We start from the raw sequence: 12,255 nt of genomic DNA on the forward strand, positions 1-12,255 counted from the left end.
TTCTGTGAAACTCAAACTGCAATTAAAAACTTAAGAACGTAGTTATAACAACTGACGAATAGCAAGTAAGCCCCTCCCACCTGTAGATTAGAAGCCTAGCACTACTGACATGCCAGGGACTCCAAGGGGTGTGGTAGGAAGTGTAATTTAGAAGACTGGGGTTTGTATTGTTATGAAAAATACAACTACTTTTCAAAATTTGTGATTTTGTTCATACACAAACCATCGTCATCTGATAGGAGATTCATCCTTATAAGGGAGGAAGTCCCATGAACAAAATTCTGGCTAGTTTAACTTTTCCAGGAAATGACAGAGCATCTGGTTCTGTATAGGAGCAAAAGTGATGAATCCTATATCTCCTAACATTCGGTGCATGGAGATTTCACAGGCATTAGGTAGGGCATGTACCAAGCATAAATGGTACTTCATCAAAGAATTGAATACATACCAAAATAATGGGTCTGAATACATTCTATACATCGTCCCCCATGTCTTCGAGGATGGGGAAGATAATTCTTAACAAATCTTGTCTGCAAAAAAAGGTGGCTCTGTTATGAAGCTTACCTATATCTGACATCTAGTCGAAGTCGTAAAGACCATGGTAATTCCACCACGAAGAGAAGGGGAAGAAAGAAGAGTATAAAGCCAGTTTTCCTACCTTTCAATGTAGGCTTATACTGAAACCGCTATTTTGGACGAGATATTTCTTGTCCTGTGATAGAGCTAAGTTGGCTATACAGCCTGTCGAGCACCTACCACACGACCAAGGGTAAAAGTATCAAACGACTTGTGAGTATATTCCTGTAGGCAGTGGGAGGAGAATATTGTCTGACATTTTCAGACTCCTGCCTTAAATACCTGAGCCACTGACAAGGTCTTCCTGAATACTAGTGTGTAGCCAATACCTGTGATTTTGCATGCCACTGCCCACAATGGACCTTCAATCCCCTTGTTGGTTAAAGGATAGGCTCATCTGATGGTCTCATAAAACCAGAATGACACGATGTTCTTGGATATCTTTCTCTTGGTCCTTCTAGCACTATACTAAACAAGTCTTTATTACTGAAGACTGAAGCTCCTAGTCCTCTTAACGTAGCATCACAGAGACCTCACAGGACAGAGAAGCAAGTCCTCCCGATTCCCTCTGGATGCTTCTTGATGATAAGAGATAGAGAAGGAATCAAATCTGGTATTGTTGACCACTAGGTTCTGGGTCTTCTCCACAAACTCAGGAAAACAAGAAAAGGAAAACTTCTTCCTTCCTTCAGAACTACTTATAACATACAAAATACCATGAAGCCTTCAATGTCAAACCTCATTTAGGTCTTATCCCACCTCAAAAACCTAGGGTCCAACGGTGAGCAAAACTAATTCAAGCTCCTCATGGGCATAAAGTTCCTATAAGAAGGAAAGGTCTGAGACAGGCATGGAAAACTGGGGGCCACATTTTACTATATCCAAGTGAGTGAGGGGTGCATGATAAGACACATGTAGAAGAAATGTTACTTTCCCAATATAAACTGATTTTCTTTAAATTCTTCTTGTTTTATGTCTCACTATGAAAGTTTACACACAACTGACATCTCTTTTATTACAGTATTTCCTAATGATAATACTGTAATGATGATTACTGGTACAGTATATATATACTGCATATAATTAAAAATATTTCAGTTACCTAGAAAGTCTCTAGGCCCACACACAACATGATGTGGCCTACGGTTATCCATACCTGGTCTATGCCTTTCAATCTAAAACTCTGGCTCAATGCTGAGTGATAGCCTTTCACGGCTGAAATTGCGATTACCTTTTCTCTTGGTGCCAGCGACAAACCTTTGTGAGGAAGAGGCCACAGGCCCCCTTCAACAGCAGATGCAACCACATCAACAGATGCCTCATCATCCAGGGCCTCTAAAGGCATAACAGGAGACAGGGAAGATACAGCAGGTGAATCTTCAACTCGTCAACGGAGCACCAGAGATGCACAAGGGAGGCCACAGCTTCCTCAGCTGCAGGTTGTTGTCAGTCTTACTGCAACAGGAGGCCCTTGAGGAAAAGGTGGAAGTATCACCTTCACCAGGGAAGGTGATACTTATGCCTTTATCTGAGGAATGCCCCAAGGGTGAGCCGATCTCATTCCCACTCTAAATCCTTCAGAGGATCCAGCCTTACATAAATCCAAGGGTGACACAAGTCAATCAACATTAGAAGAAAACGACATATATACGTTCTTTGACATCAGTTTAGGCACTGCTAATAATACCATAGATTAATTTTTAGCCCTCTTCTTCATCTTAGTAAACTCAACCTACAGCAGAAGTGGTCACAACCTGCACTCATTATAAGGGGATAACTGCAAACAGTAGATCTCCCTGCAAAAATACCACAGATGGTGATGAACAGCAGATTTTGACATAAACCTGCCTCATTTTTTACTAGCTTTACCCAGACACAACTGCATGTCCAAGAATTTTTCCAATTACACTAAGTTGATAAAAAAATATAGATTATTACAACCAATTCTGAGAGGCACAAAGAGTACATGATTTGTATTTTTATAGAATAAAAGCTAAAACACTAAATTATTTCTTCAACTAAAATGATAAAAGGCCAAATATGTATTTTGTCTTTTGCATAAACATTGAAAGCAAAGTGGAAATATTTTTCATTAGTACAGTAGTTACAAGAGGCTTTTCCTGAGCCTTGACAGGTCAGACCAAGAAGACTACATTATCAAGTACGCTACCTTATAGGTAGTTAACATCCAAGTGACATTCCTCCTGCATTTGAAGGTTTTACTAGTGCTCAAAGAGCAAAACGATCTGCACAAGATCATCTGAGACCAATGAAGAGAATTACTAAACAGTTCCTGCTCGGTACAATTAGGATTAATACCTCTGAAACCTAAATATTACTTTAAAATTGTCAACGTCTTCATATGAGGCTACAATTACTTCCTTTACAAAAATACTGTGGATAATCACAGCTATCTAATAGAATTGGTGAAAAGTGCTGGCCATACTGCAGTACAGTGAACCCTCGTTTATCGTGGTAGATAGGTTTCAGACCCGGCCGCGATAGGTGAAAATCCGCAAAGTAGTGACATCATATTTACCTATTTATTTAACATGTATATTCGGACTTTTAAAACCTTCCCTTGTACGTAGTACTGTTAACAAAATGTTATTTTTATTAATAAAATAAATTTTTGAATATACTTACCCGGTGATCATATAGCTGTCAGCTCTGCTGCCCGACAGAAAAACCTAAGGACAAAATACGCCAGCGATCGCTATACAGGTGGGGGTGTACATCAACTGCGCCATCTGTCGAGCAGGTACTCAAGTACTCCATGTCAACACAGAACCAATTTTCTCCTCGGCCCACTGGGTCTCTATTGGGGAGGAAGGGAGGGTCCTTTAATATATGATCACCGGGTAAGTATATCCAAAAATTTATTTTATTAATAAAAATAACATTTTTCAATATTAAACTTAGCCGGTGATCATATAGCTGATTCACACCCAGGGGGGTGGGTAGAGACCAGCATTACATGTTGACATTATTATGAGCTAAGTATTTTGTATTTCATTTTAGCAGTTATTCAAAATAACAAACATAAAATAAATAAGTACCTGGTAAGGAAGTCGACTTGAACAATTACTCTGCCTTTTTAAGTACGACTTCCTTACGGAGCCTCGCGATCCTCTTAGGATGCTGAGCGACCCCTAGGATCTGAAGTATCAAGGGTTGCAACCCATACAACAGGACCTCATCAAAACCTCTAATCTAGGCGCTTCTCAAGAAATGACTTTGACCACCCGCCAAATCAAGTAGGATGCGAAAGGCTTCTTAGCCTTCCGGACAACCCAAAAACAATAATAAAACATTTCAAGAGAAAGATTAAAAAGGTTATGGAATTAGGGAATTGTAGTGGTTGAGCCCTCACCCACTACTGCACTCGTTGCTACGAATGGTCCCAGAGTGTAGCAGTTCTCATAAAGAGACTGGACATTCTTAAGATAAAAAGACGCGAACACTGATTTGCTTTTCCAATAGGTTGCGTCGATTATACTTTGCAGAGATCTATTTTATTTAAAGGCCACGGAAGTTGCGACAGCTCTAACTTCGTGTGTCCTTACCTTCAGCAAAGCTTGGTCTTCCTCATTCAGATGGGAATGAGCTTCTCGTATTAAGTCTGAAAAAAAAAAAGGATAAAGCATTCTTTGACATAGGCAAAGATGGATTCTTAACTGAACACCATAAAGCTTCAGAAGGGCCTCGTAAAGGTTTTAAATAGAACTTAAGAGCTCTTACAGGACATAAGACTCTTTCTAGATCATTTCCAACCATACAATAAGTTTGGATTATCGAACGATATTGGTCAAGGCCGAGAAGGCAGCTCGTGTTTGGCTAGAAAACCGAGTTGTAGAACATGTAGCCGTTTCGGATGAGAATCCGATGTTCTTGCTGAAGGCATGAATCTCACTGACTCTTTTAGCTGTGGCTAAGCATATCAGGAAAAGAGTCTTAAAGGTGAGATCTTTCAGGGAGGCTGATTGTAGCGGTTCGAACCTGTCTGACATAAGGAATCTTAGTACCACGTCTGAATTCCAACCAGGTGTAACCAAACGACGCTCCTTCGAGGTCTCAAAAGACTTAAGGAGGTCCTGTAGATCTTTATTGTTGGAAAGATCTAAGCCTCTGTGACGGAAGACTGATCCCAACATGCTTCTGTAACCCTTGATAGTGGGAGCTGAAAGAGATCGTTCTTTCCTCAGATATAAGAGAAAGTCAGCTATTTGAGTTACAGAGGTACTGGTCGAGGATACGGATACTGACTTGCACCAGTTTCGGAAGATATCCCACTTCGATTGGTAGACTCTAAGGGTGGATGTTCTCTTTGCTCTAGCAATCGCTCTGGTTGCCTCCTTCGAAAAGCCTCTAGCTCTCGAGAGTCTTTTGATAGTCTGAAGGCAGTCAGACGAAGAGCGTGGAGGCCTTGGTGTACCTTCTTTAGTGTGGCTGACGTAGAAGGTCCACCCTTAGGGGAAGTGTTCTGGGAACGTCTACTAGCCATCGAAGTACCTCGGTGAGCCATTCTCTCGCGGGCCAGAGGGAAGCAACTAGCGTCAACCTTGTCCCTTCGTGAGAGGCGAACTTCTGCAGTACCTTGTTGACAATCTTGAACGGAGGGAATGCATATAGATCTAGATGTGACCAATCTAGTAGAAAGGCATCTATATGAACTGCTGCTGGGTCCGGGATTGGTGAGCAAAATATTGGGAGCCTCTTGGTCATCGAGGTTGCGAAGAGATCTATGGTTGGCTGGCCCCAGGTGGCCCAAAGTCTCTTGCATACATCCTTGTGGAGGGTCCATTCTGTTGGAATTATTTGTCCCTTCCGACTGAGACAATCTGCCATGACATTCAAGTTGCCTTGGATGAACCTCGTTACTAGTGAAATGTCTAGACCTTTTGACCAGGTGAGGAGGTCCCTTGCGATCTCGTACAATGTCAGAGAGTAGGTCCCTCCTTGCTTGGAGATGTACGCCAAACCCGTGGTGTTGTCCGAGTTCACCTCCACCACTTTGCCTTGAAGGAGAGACCTGAAGCTTTCCAGGTCAGACGTACTGCCAGTAGCTCCTTGCAGTTGAAATGCATTGTCCTTTGACTCGAGTTCCATAATCCCGAGCATTCCCTACCGTCTAATGTCGCACCCCAGCCTACGTCCGATGCGTCCGAGAAGAGAACGTGGTTGGGAGTCTGAACAGTCAGGGGAAGACCCTCTCTAAGGTTGATATAGTCCTTTCACCAAGTCAGACAAGACTTTATCTTTCCGGAAACCGGGATCGAGACCGCTTCTAGCGTCTTGTCCTTTTTCCAGTGAAAAGCTAGATGGTATAGAAGAGGACGGAGGTGTAGTCTTCCTAGTGACACAAATTGATCCACGGATGACAGTGTCCCTACCAGACTCATCCACAGCCTGACTGGGCAGCGTTCCTTCTTCAGCATCTTCTGGATGGATAGCAGGGCTGGGGGTTGATCGTCTTGTTCAGCAACGTCCTCATCAGAGGGTTCCTCATCCGAAACTGATGAGGAAACGGCAACGGAGTGGGCAACGTCTGACTCGCTGAATCCGGTCGCACTGGTGGATGCGTGACGGAGCCGGACGCAATATCATGGCACTGCTGCACAGTCTGTGAACTGTCAACAACCATGGGTGCGCGAGGAAGTACAGCGTCAACCCGAAACTGTCTAGACTGTCTGGGTTGTGCAGTCAACACCCTACCGGGTTGCTGAGGTTGACGCACTGCGTCACAACAAGTCACCTCTGCTGGTTGTTGAACGTCTTCCTAGTGACACACTGAACGTCAACAACCACCTCCGAGCGTCGCTTAACGTCAACGTGCGACTGGCAACCCACACTGGGTCGCATCGGTGGAGGAACCACCTCAACTGGCAGACGCGAGTAGGATACAGTACCTCAGCGTCAACAGGGCGCACAACCAACCGGTTGGAAGGTTGTTGGCCAGAAGGTTCTTCTCCGCATTTAAGTCCTCTATCAAGGACACAAGCTTGGACTGCATGTCTTGCAGCAAAGCCCATTAGGGTCTACGGGAGCAGGTGTGGCAACAGACGGGGTTAGCGACTGAGGCGGAACCATTTACCATCCCTGGAAGCCTTGTTATGTGTGACATAATAGTACAGCAAAACTTCAAAGGCTCGACAAAAGTTGAGAAGTTGACCTGTAAACAACTTGGAGCGTCTCCTGGCTAGGCGCCAGGGCGAGTCTACCAGAATTGAGAAGTCTATCTGGGCAGAGGCATGAACTCCCAAGCCGAGAACTTCTCTCGTGTCCTATCAGACTCTCGCTCTATAAGCCAGTTTAAAAGAAGGGAAATCAAAGGCTGTATCCCTAAAACTCCTCCTGGTGCAAAAACCAGTCGCCTAGCCAACGTAACGCTCTCTAGGAGAGCGAGAGAGCACTAGCTTAACAACAACGGCTTCGAAGTAGCTAGGCCTAGTGTAAGTTCTGACGTTTAGGCGAACGAGGAGCAGCAGTTACAAGATCCGGACGAAGATCCTTAAAAAAATCATCATGATTTAATTAAAGTCCATAGGAGGCTAAGCAGCTTAAGGCTCCTCTCCAAATGACAGAGTCCTCAAAGGAATATCAGTAGGAGGGAGAACAGCACTTTCTCATCTACAGGAACCTTGTCCGATAAAAGCTAAGTTACCTCAGTGAGTCTCTCCCTGGTGCATTAGTAGCAGACCAGAAGGCAACGTCATGTAGCTGCTTGACAGTCTGTGAACTGTCAACAACTGAACTGTCAACCACAACAGGTGCGTGAGGACATACAGCACTGGTGCATTAGTAGCAGACCAGGAGGCAACGTCATGTAACTGCTTGACAGTCTGTGAACTGTCAACAACTGAACTGTCAACCACAACAGGTGCGTGAGGACATACAGTGTTCACTCGAGACTGCTTTGACTGTCTATACTGAGCAGTCAAAACAACTCTAGAATGCGGAGGTTGACGCACAGCGTCAAAACAAAGCAACTTAACTCCACCCTCCTGTTGTTGTGGTAACTCGCGAACGTCAACGGAGGGTAGCGTGCGTCTGTGAACGTCAACGTGCGGCTGGCAGGGTACACTGCGCATGGGTGGTGGAACTCTCACAGGCGGAGTGCGGGAGCAGGTAGCCTCAGCGTCTACTGTACGCACAACCGTGGTTGGTTGTAGGCTAACGGGTGCAGCGTCAACCTTCTCCGCACGATACTCCTGCATAAAAGATGCTAACTGTGTCTGCATAGACTGTAGCAAAGACCACTAAGGGTCTACAGCAGCAGGTGCGGCAACAGACGGTGTTACTGCCTGTTGCGGTACCACTTTGCCTCTCTTAGGAGGTGTGCAGTCATCGGAAGACTGCAGCGAGTCCGAACTGACCCAGTGGCTACAACTGGGCCGTTGGACCTGCGCGGAAGGGACCGACTTGCGCTTAATAAGCTGCGAGACCTTGGTCCATGGTTTCTTACGAGAAACCTCTTCCGCAGACGAGAAGTAAATGGGCTCTCTCGTCTTTGTGTGGGTGGGGCGATCTTGGGTAGATACGCCCGAAACCACGGAGGGAAATGTCTATTCGTTGATCAAGGCCTGACGAACCCATAAGTCGTTCGACATTACTTCTCCCCTGGGCTTGGGAGCTTGCAAGAGGTCCCGGACTAGGTGAACGACAGGCACGAACAGACGAACCCTCGGACGCAACACTGTAACACTTTGCGCATATCACTTTATCACTTCGATTTTCTGTTTTGCACTTATTTCACTGAAATCGAAACTTTAATACTAGCAAAAACAGAAAACATATATAAAGATAAAGAATTCAGTGGCTGGGAAAGAGACTAAACACTAGTTCAAATAAACTACGTTTACAAACTCTCACCGCACATAGCCTGGGGACAAGAATAAAACCCTAGAAACGTTTTACCTTCTTCCCCGTACAGCGACTAGGGAGGAGAGTAACACGAGAACAACGTTACCCGCTTGAACGGAACGTTTTTTCTCCTCTCTCTCCCTCCGTCTCTATCTCTCTCTCTCTTTCTCTCTTGATTTCGCACCTGAGAGAAGAGCCCAATTATATATCGTCAAAAAAACATGTTATTTGGCTAAAGGAAAAAAACTGAAAGGTTTTCCAAATAAAAAGTTCCTTTAATTTAGAATTTAAACCATTTAAGTTAAGAAAGAATGAACGAAACGTCAGAATCGATTTACTCTTACTGCAAAGTGCTCTCTCTCTATCGTAACGATAGAGCGCATGTTGAACGTCCTGAACGTCAACAACTGCGTAGTCTAAAAAAACTAAACGTAAGTTCATCTTTGAAAACAGTACGAAGACTATCAAAGAAATTCTTTCATAAAACATTAAATTTAAAAAGTTTTAAATTCCTTAAAGGCTAAATACGATATAACGGGCTCAACGTTGATTAACTTCGGTTCCAAGTTAGGACCGCCTACTATCAGGAAAGGTCGCATATAAACAAAACATAAAAATTTATTTTTATATGTTTATAATAAATGGAAAGTTAATCGAAGAGGCCTAATAAAGGCGGAGAGATATAAAATATATAGATCTATAACGTGTTAAGCAAAATTACTAAAAACCTAAACACACTTCCGTCTAAGGGAAGGGTCGGCCATTTAAAAGTGAAAGAGAGTCCATACTCTCTTTGTCACCATAATTAAATCTATCCAAAACGAGATCAAGTTTTGAGATGAAGATAAAACCCCTGCATAGCGAAAGCTCAAAACTAGAATACTGTAGTGTACTTCACCAAATAGTTGTGAAAACAAATCCAGTTAGTAACAGCGTATTTAGTAGGTCTTGCCAGTGGCACGACAGAGAGAAAATTGGTTCTGTGTTGACATGGAGTACTTGAGTACCTGCTCGACAGATGGCGCAGTTGATGTACACCCCCACCTGTATAGCGATCGCTGGCGTATTTTGTCCTTAGGTTTTTCTGTCGGGCAGCAGAGCTGACAGCTATATGATCACCGGCTAAGTTTAATATTGAAAACTACCCTTTAATGTACAGAACACTTAATGCATGTACTACAGTACCCTAAACTAAAACAGGCACAAATATTAAAGGTAATTTTATATCATGCGTTTCCTAAACACGCTAAAAAGCACGATAAATAATGGCAACCAATGTTTTGTTTACGTTCATCTCTGATCATAATGAAGAAACAAACTCATTTAGTGTACACATATATGTATAGGTTAGTTTTTGCATCGATTATATTGATTATACAGTATATTGATTTTGTTATTACCAATGTTTTACTTAATTTTTCTTAGGACTTCCAAATGAAATGTTTTTCTTTATGACGCCGCCTGAAACGACGGCGTCATAAAGTACTGTACGCTCAGTAAACAACCATGCTCAGAACAAACAAGGCATTTAACGCGCATGATGAAAGTGATAAATAATGATACAGTACAGTATTTACAATAAAAGCATTTACAAAATATGTTACCTTACAAATATAATTTACCGTATCTATATAAAATCATACAGTACTGTACAGTACATATTGTACGTAGCAAAGCAGGAAAACAATTTACGAGAGAGAGAGAGAGAGAGAGAGAGAGAGAGAGAGAGAGAGAGAGAGAGAGAGAGAGAGAGAGAGAGAGATTGTTTTACGTACGTACTGTAAATGTAAATTTTAAACAAAAAAAATCAATTTACGAGAGAGAGAGAGAGAGAGAGAGAGAGAGAGAGAGAGAGAGAGAGAGAGAGAGAGAGAGAGAGAGAGAGAGAGAGAGAGAGAGATTGTTTTACGTACGTAAATGTAAATTTTAAACAAAAAAAATATGATAGGTTACAACATGTAGACTTTTAAAACCTTCCCTTTAACTTAATGCATACAGTACTAAACTATAAAACAGGCATAAGTATTAAAATGTTAGAATATTAAAGTAAAAAATAAAGATTGTTACTGTACTCACCATGAAAGAAGTTCAAGAAAAACTTGAATGATGATGGCGATGAATTTGCTGCACAGTAGAAATGATGATGATGAAGCTGATGATGTCTTCTACTGTGCAGCCAATGATAGTATTTTACGTCTCTTCAGACGGAGGTGTCTTTTCCTGGGACACCTCTTCAACTTCTTCAATTTCTTCCGAAGGCGTACTAGCAGGAGGAACTGGCTCTTTTTTGCGAGGCTGGAAGAACATTGTGATCGGAAGTTGTTGCCGCTGCTTCTTTTTTCGATCTAAGAGCATCCTGTAGGGAGTCATGATGTCATCGACCTTGTTGGAGAATTGCATAGACCGAACCATATCCTCGTCCCACTCTTGCAACATTTCTTTCACCTCCTTTATATGGTTGCAGAGCTTGGCAAGCCGTTCTAGTGTTAAGCCCATTTCTTCGACATTTTCTTGGGTCTCTTCCTGGGTTTCACTCTCTTCTTCGCTTGCCGATTTCGTCAGGTCTTCGAGGTCTGCGTCAGTTAGCGGCTGGGAATGGCAGTCCAACAACTCGTCGACGTCTTCAGTCGTCATGTCGCCAAACCCGTCACCTCCAATTATGGCAGCCAACTGCACAGATTTGCGTATTGCAGAGTGTTGGATTTCCGACGGAGTAAATCCCTCGTCGTCGTAAACAATCTGGGGCCACAACTTCTTCCAGCTCGCATTCACAGTTGCAGGTTTCATCTCTTGAAGTGCCTTCTGGATATTCTTCAGGCACGTGGCTATGGTGTACTGCCGCCAGTACGCCTTCAAGTTAAAATCTTCATCCTCATCATCTTGGGCAGCATCCACACACGCAACGAGGTCCGCTAAGGTATTTTTCGTGTAGAGGGCCTTGAGCGCCCTGATAACCCCCTGGTCCATCGGTTGAATTAATGACGTGGTGTTGGGTGGCAGGAACTCAACCTTAACGCCCTCACGCGACAGGTCAGTTGCGTGTCCACCAGCGTTATCCATAAGGAGAAGGATCTTGAATGGCAAGCCCTTCTCTACGAGATATTCATCGACTTGCGGGATGAAACACTGGTGGAACCAGTTGGAGGTCAGCATCTTTGTAATCCATGCTTTTGGATTATGCATCCAGTACACGGGAAGGAGATTCTTATTCTTATTTTTCAAAGCGCGAGGATTTTTCGACTTATAAATAAGCCCCGGCTTTAGCAAAAATCCAGCAGCATTGCCACACATCACGAGGGTAAGGCGATCCTTGAATGCTTTAAAGCCAGAGGCTTTGGCTTCCTCTTTGAACAGGAAAGTTCGCGACGGCATTCTCTTCCAAAACAAGCCGGTCTCATCCATATTAAACACTTGTTCCGGCTTGTATCCACCTTCGGCGATAATATTCTTGAACGTCTGGTTCATGTAAGTTTCAGCAGTGGCAGTGTCAGCCGAAGCAGCCTCGCCATGCAGGGAAATGCTTTTCAGGGCGAAGCGTTTCTGAAACTTCGCGAACCATCCTTTGCTGGCGGAAAATGTTGTTTCTAAGGCTGGGAATCAGTGGATGTCCCTGGTTGAGGTTCATCTGCATCATCATCTTCTTCAGCATGGTTGCCGTCGTCGTCTTGAGGTTCCTTTGCAGCAAAATTCTCATACAAGCTCAAAGCCTTTGTTCGGATGGTGTTCGTATCCAAGGCTATGTTCTTCTTCCGGCAGTCGGCAATCCACACAGCTAAAGCACCTTCCATGTGTACGATCGTTTTATTACGCGTTGTA

The 12,255-nt window shown here is 43.4% G+C and overlaps 1 protein-coding gene across 4 annotated transcripts in view; it reads right to left on the reverse strand.

The window, feature by feature from the left end:
• The window catches only part of Edem2 (ER degradation enhancer, mannosidase alpha-like 2), a 148,979-nt gene that overhangs the window by 115,383 nt on the left and 21,341 nt on the right, over positions 1-12,255 (reverse strand). The gene's annotated exons all lie outside the window — the stretch shown is intronic.

Source organism: Palaemon carinicauda, chromosome 3, assembly GCF_036898095.1.
Source record: "Palaemon carinicauda isolate YSFRI2023 chromosome 3, ASM3689809v2, whole genome shotgun sequence".
Classification (NCBI taxonomy): Eukaryota; Metazoa; Arthropoda; class Malacostraca; order Decapoda; family Palaemonidae; genus Palaemon; species Palaemon carinicauda.